Source organism: Macrotis lagotis, chromosome X (genome assembly GCF_037893015.1).
Source record: "Macrotis lagotis isolate mMagLag1 chromosome X, bilby.v1.9.chrom.fasta, whole genome shotgun sequence".
Lineage (NCBI taxonomy): Eukaryota > Metazoa > Chordata > Mammalia > Peramelemorphia > Peramelidae > Macrotis > Macrotis lagotis.
Window position 1 is genome coordinate 160,908,135 of NC_133666.1, and position 7,240 is coordinate 160,915,374.

Below are 7,240 nucleotides of genomic sequence, written 5' to 3' on the forward strand. Positions count from 1 at the left end.
GATATCACCTTTTCTAATTAAATTCTATGACCATTTTTTACTTTATTTCAGTAGAGAGGGTGAGATGTTTGTCTATGCCTAGTTTCTGTCGTACTGCCTTCCTGTTTTCCCAGAAGCCTTTATCGAAGAATGAGTTCATATATGATAAACTGGAATATTTGGGTATATCAAACAGCTGTTTAACTATAATCATTTACTACTGTTTCTTTTTTACCTAATCAATTCCACTGATCTATTACTCTGTTTCTTAGTCAATACTAAACAATTTTGATGACTGATATTTTTGGTTATAATTTTATATCTGGTATCCCTGGGTTATCTTACTTTGCACTTTTTCATTAATTTCCTTGATATTCTTGATATCTAGTTCCTCCATATGAATTCAGTTATTATTTTTGCTAGCTCAATAAAGTAATTTTTGGATGTTTGATTGGTATGGCAATGAATAAGTAATTTAATTAAGGTATAATTATATTTTTTATCATGTTAGTTCAATTTACCAATGAGCAGTTGACATTTGTCCAATTATTTAGATCTGATTTTAGTTGTGTGAAGTGTTTTTGTGTTTTTATAGTTGTTTGCATAATATTTCTGAGTCTACCTTGGCAGGTAGACTTCCAAGTATTTCATGTTGTCTATAGTTATGTTAAATCAAATTTCTCTTTCTATCTCTTGCTGCTGGGTCTTTTCTAATGTTCTATTTTTTTAATCATTCAGTTAAAGTCATGCACATACCATGGATGTCCATACCTTCAACCTAAGTATATTCCTTCTAATATAGTTACAATTCTCAACAATTACAAGAATCTTCCCCCAAGGTAGTGAAGCAAGCAGTTTAATTTTATTGAATAGCAGTCTTTTCATTTTCGGATTCCTTTCAGGAGGGGATCGATAGATTCTTTTAATGACTATTTTATCCTTTAATTCTAGGATATCAGATTAGTTCTCCTTAACTCTTTCCTAAAGAATGCTTTCCAGTCTCTTTGTTTATGATTCTTAAACTGTCTCTCCTAGATCTATTTTCCAGGGCAGTTGATTTACCAATGAGGTATTTTACATTTTCTTCTATTCTTGGTGTTTCATGAAGTCATTGGCTTCCACTTTTCCCTCTCTATCAGGAAAGTATTTTCTCTATTTAGTTTTTGCATCTCCTTTTCCATTTGTTTAATTGTATTTTTAAAAGTGCTATCTTTCTCCATTTGCCAGTTGTGGTTTTGAGGAAATTATTTTCTTTTTGCATTTGTCCAATTTTATTTTTAAAAGATTTATTTTGTTCTATAATTTTTTTGCAAAATATTAATTTTTCTCTTGCATTTCCTTTCCCAATTTTTCCATTTCATTTTTTTTAGATTTTGCAAGTCAATGCAGTAAAGTGGCTTGCCCAAGGCCATACAGTTAGGTAATTATTAAGTGTCCGAGGCCGGATTTGAACTCAGGTACTCCTGAGTCTAGGGCTGGTGCTCTATCTACTGTGCCATGTAGCCGCCCTTCCATTTCATTTTTATACACCACTCTGAGCCCTTCCAAGAAATCTTTCTAGACTAAAGACAAATTTATATTCTCCTCTGAAGCTTCACATATAGCATCCTTTCTATCCTCCTTATCTCCAAGATATCACTCAATAGACCCTGCTTTTCACTGATCTTTCTTGTTCTTGTGATTTATTATTTATCCCTAGGGTCTAGTGAAGGGGAGATCTTGCTGACAGTTGTTTGATTTTGAGAACCCTGGAGACTTGCTTACTTGCCTGGAACCATAGATATTAGGAATGGCAGGGAGTACTCAGTGGACCAATCAATAAGGAATGCCAGTAGTTCTCACTGGTTTATCTGTGTTGCAAATGTCAGCTGCCTAAGCCCTATATCTGCAGCTATACCTGGGCTGGCTATACCTGGTCTGTCTGCACCCACCACCTAGTCCCTGGGTTAGGCCAACAGGATTGGAGACAATAGAGGTTGTCTCTGAAAAGTTAGTACTAGGAAAGTGGGATGCTTACACCAGAATCTTAGAGAAAGGTGTGAACACCTGGAGCGCTCTGTGTGCTATTTAATGAGAAACTCAATCCCTTCCATTGTAATGCCAGGGGCTCTTCTGGGAATACCTGGGGGCTAACATGATGGTTTGTTCAGACCAGTTGTACTGGTCCAGTGCTTGTCCTGGGAAATCATGCTGAAGCACTCCCAGTTCACCCACCTTGTGCACAGAAAAATTTTGCACTCACATAGCCAAGGATCTCAGGTTAGTTCTCCACTTCACCCTGCCATTGGTGAGTTGGGTCCCCAGGCTCTCCCATCTCCATGACACACCTTGCTGTAGAATGTTCCACTCTGTTCTTTTGGGGGTTTGTAGCTCCAAACTCTGATAAGAGGCTTGATTCATATCAATTCTGAGAGAAAGCCAAGAGAGCTTAAAATAGTGCATGGCTTCTCGCTGTCATCTTGACTAGATGTCTCTAGGTTTGTTTTAATGATTTTTTAGAACATTTCTCATCTGTGGATTATATTATAAATTCCATATTCAAATTTGTTACTGTTATATTTCAAATATGACATTTCATTGCTATCCAATTTTGTAATTCTTCTTCAAAAGAAAGTATTATGAGGAATGTTTCTATCATATATATAAATTTCATTATTTGTTAACTAAGATAATTTTATTTGATCCTTGAGAGATCTATTACCTGACTTATTTATGATTAATTTCATTTTATTCTTTTATTATTCTTCTGATCTTTATCAGAACTTCTGCAAACTGTTTCCTGTTTCATTGTTGTTCTGTGTTCATTATTGTCAATGTACTTTAACTCTATTAATTTTGCTGTAGTCTAGTTTTGTTCATTTCTCCTTCTCTCATATCATGTTTGTCTTCATCAATTACTCTATTGATTTTTCTTATTGTATCCTTCATAAAATCATGCCATATATATATGTATATATATATACATAAATATATATATATATTATATACATATACATATACATACATATATATATATATATATATATATATATATATATATATATATATATATATATAAAATTTCCCTTGTTAGTTCCGAATGTATTTTCTCTTAGTGCTTGTCCCTTCCATTCTTTGGTATCTGAGACTACCAGGTTGAAGAAACTGAATTTCTGCAATAGGTATCTGTCACTGTGAACCTATACAGTAAATGATCTAGTTTATGTTAACATTTTTTAAATATAGTTGTAACATGGAAAGGAAATAAATCCTTGCTCTGGAGCATGAAGAGAAGGGGTGAGCAATGAAGCCAGAAGATTTGAGGGTACAACAGTTCAATGGTGTTTGGAAGTAAATCCAATCATATGACAAATTGTCATCCACTTATCTTCCATTTAAATAGAACTTAATTTAGATTTTAATTTTTTATTTTACAATATGGAAGATATCCAAGCCAATGGCAGCCAAATTATATAACTGTATTTATTGATTTTATCTTATATATTTTGCTAGGTTTTCAAAAGTAATTTAATTAAAATAAGAAATAAGAAATTCCATTGACTACACAAACAATATGGTTTTGGCTTACTTTTTTTATCAATAAGATAATTAAGTCTTTAATTTATTAATTAAATTTCTGGATAATCCAAACCCTCCTATTCTTTTTAATTTTTTTTTGTTCTTGACTATTATTTTATGTAATCTAAGGAAAATTAGAGCAAATGTTTAGAATAGAATATTTTGATACTTACCAGAGAAACTAGTTTCTCCCCTTGGCTGGTTTCCAATGTTAATATGGACAGTATATTACCTCCCCAATTCCTTCCATGAAGTGTTATTTTCTCTTTTTGGTTTTTGACTTTGCCTTCTCCTCCAGGGAAGAATTTTCATTAAACTTTCCTGGAAAGGAAAAAATATATAATTTAAGATTCTTAATATAAAAGACCTTAGGAAATAAATCAAATTCTCTCCCCTTTTTCCCCATTACAATGAATTATTTTAGAATAAAGCTGGACCTAGGATTATTATTATGAAGTAATGTAGACTTTTGAAAATTACAGACTATACATCATTAATATTTATTCTGTAAGGGAGAGAAAATTGTGATCACACTACTGTCTCATATGAAGCTGAGGTACTCAGTGAATATAATCCCATATGATGTGGTTTTAATATGTAAATCAATGAATCAATAAACATTTGTTATGGATGTACTGCACTCCAGGAACTGTACTAAGCACTGTGGATACTATAAGAGGCAAAAGGCAATCCCTGAAAACTGGAAAATAGTCTGAAAAAAAGGCATAGACTCACATCTCACAAAATGTGTATATAATTTAGACATAAAGTGTGATCCTATAGAACAATTAACAGATAAAGAAATACTCTATCTGTCAGATCTATAGAAAAGGGATAAATTTATGACTAAATGAGAAAGAGTGTATTATAAATTGCTAAATGGATGACTTTGACTATATGAAATTTAAAAAAATCTTTTGTACTTATACAACCAATACTGCCAAGATTGGAAGGAAATCAGAATGTTGGGAAATGATTCTTACATTTAGGGGTTCTGATAATGATATCATTTCTAAAATATAGAGAGAATTGAATCAAATCTATGAGGCATAAGATAAATGGTCAAAAGAAATGAACAGCTAGTTTTCAAATGAAGAAATTAAAGCTTTATATAAACATATGAAAAAATGCTCTGAATCATTATGGATTAAAGAAATGCAAATTAAAACAACCTTGAGGTACCATCTCACAGCTATCAGATTGGCTAAAGTCATCAAAGTTGGAGAGGTTGTGGGAGAGCTAGGACATTAAAGCATATTTGGTAGAGTTGTGAACTGATCTAACCATTCTGAAGATAAATATGGAACCAAATACAAAGAATAATAAAATTGATCATATCAATATTAGGCCTATATCCATAAGAAGACATAAAAATGTCAAAAGTCCCACATATTCCAAAATATAAATTAAAAACTATTTTGTAGTAGTAAAGAATTAGAAATTGAGGAGATGCCAATAATTAGGAAATTACTGAACAAGCTCTGGTAAATGAATGTTTTCAGGTACTAATGTTCTATAAGAAACCCTGAATGATCAAACGCTATAGAAGCTTGGAAAGAATTTCAGGAATTGCTACTGATCAAAGGGAGAAGAACCAAGATTTTATTGTACACATTAATTGTGAGCTGATCAACTTTGATAGATGCAGCTCCTTTCAGCAGTTCAGAGAAATTGGACAGCCCTGAGAGATCTGTTATGGGAAACAGCATCCACATCCCCAGTTGAAGGAAAAAGGACAAAATAAAACAAAACAAACAAACCAACAAAGTCATAGAATCTGAATGAACACTATGTCCACTTTAAAAATATTTGTCTTGGTGGGGCAGAGCCAAGATGGCAGCAGGAAAACAGCCTCTCCTAGGTACTCTCTCCCAAATATTTCAAAAATCTTAAAATTATAACTCTAACTAAATTTTTGAGTGACAGAACACACAGAAAGATCCAATGAGGCAATTCTCCAATGGGAAATAGTGGAAAAACTCCATTCCATGGGGGAGGGGAGGCCAGCCAGAGTGAAGAAACTTCAGTCTCGAGGAACAACCCCCCAAGTGCCTGGGAGCCATGGCTCTCAGCAGTAGAAGCAGTTTCCTGACCTGCACCCCAGGGAGCATCGGACATGACTTGGAGGATCAGCAGGGACACCCCTGCCAAAGTGAAACCAAAGGTCAGGCCATCAGGGCAGTTGTGTCAATAGTCAGTCAGCATTGGTCTTGGCAGTCAGCGGGCCCAGATCCAGGAAATGGAAGTAGGAGTCAGTAAGAAGGAGCCTGCAGGCAACTATGCTGAGTGCTCAGCCTACCAAAGGTTAGGGGAGTGGAGGAAGACTTTTTAGGTCTTTTCTCTGTCTCTGGAAAAGGACTCTGGGGCTTTGACCACATTCAGATCTTGGTCACAGTCTAGGACCCCCAATAGAACAAGGAACCTCCCCCCCAGTCGCATGGCATTTGGGTGTGTTTGTGGTCATTCAGAAATCAGGAGAATAGTCAAAGCCTCACACACTGAGGTCCTTGTGTGTGGGGTGTCCCAATGATACTCAAAAGCTAAGAAAGCACCCCCATACCCTCCACAGGCTGGGGAAAAGAGTAAACAGAGAAAAAAGAGGAATGGTCCTATTGACAAAATCTTTGTCTATAATCCCAAGGAGAATCAAAATACTCAATCTGAAGAAGAGGAAGTATAAGCTTCTGCATCTAAAGACTCCAAGAAAAATGGAAGTTGGGCTCAGGACATGACAGCTGAAAAAAAGATTTTGAAAATCAAGTAAGAGAGATAGAAGAAACATCAGGAAGCATCTAAGTCAAGGGGATCCAATAAAATGCTGAAGAAAATAACATGTTATAAACCAGCTTGTGCCAAATGGATAAAAGAGTTCAAAAAGTTATTGGGGAGAAGGATACTTTAAAAAGAAGAATTGACCAGATGGAAAAAGAAATAAGAAAGCTCTCTGAGGAAAACAAATCCTTCAGATGTAGAACAAAACTTCTGGAAGCTGCTGACTTTACAAGAAATTAAGACACAATACTTCAGAAATAAAAGAATAAAAAATTAGAAGAAAATGTGAAACATCTCATTGAAAAAACAACAGATATTGAAAACAGATGCAGAAAAGATAATTTGAACATTATTGGGATAACTGAAAAGTCATGATCAGGAAAAGAGCCTTGACATCATTTTTAAAGAATTCCTATAGGAAAATTGCCCAGGTATCCTAGAAGCAGAGGACAAAATAGAAATGAAGAGAATCCACTGATCTTGCCAAGAAAATGATTCACAATAAACAACTCCCAGGAATATTATAACCAAGTTCCAGAACTCCCAAGTCAAAGAGAAAATATTACAAGCAGCCAGAAGGTCACAATTCAAATATTGTGGAGCCACAGTCAGGATCACAAAGGACTTAGCAGCAACTACATTAAAAGCTCATAGGGCTTGGAATATAATATTCCAGAAGGCAAATGAGCTCGGAATGTGACTGAGAATCAACTACCCAGCAAAACTGAATGTCCTCTTCCAGGGGAAAAGAATGGCCAGAGATGAATAGAAACTTTGATCTTCAAATATAGGACTCAGGTGAAGCATAGAGAGTGGAGGAGAAGGGTGAAATATGAGGGACATAATGATGATGATCTACATGTATTCCTCCATAGAAAAATGATACTGATAATTCTCATGAATCTTCTAATTTTATAGAGTAGGTAGAAGA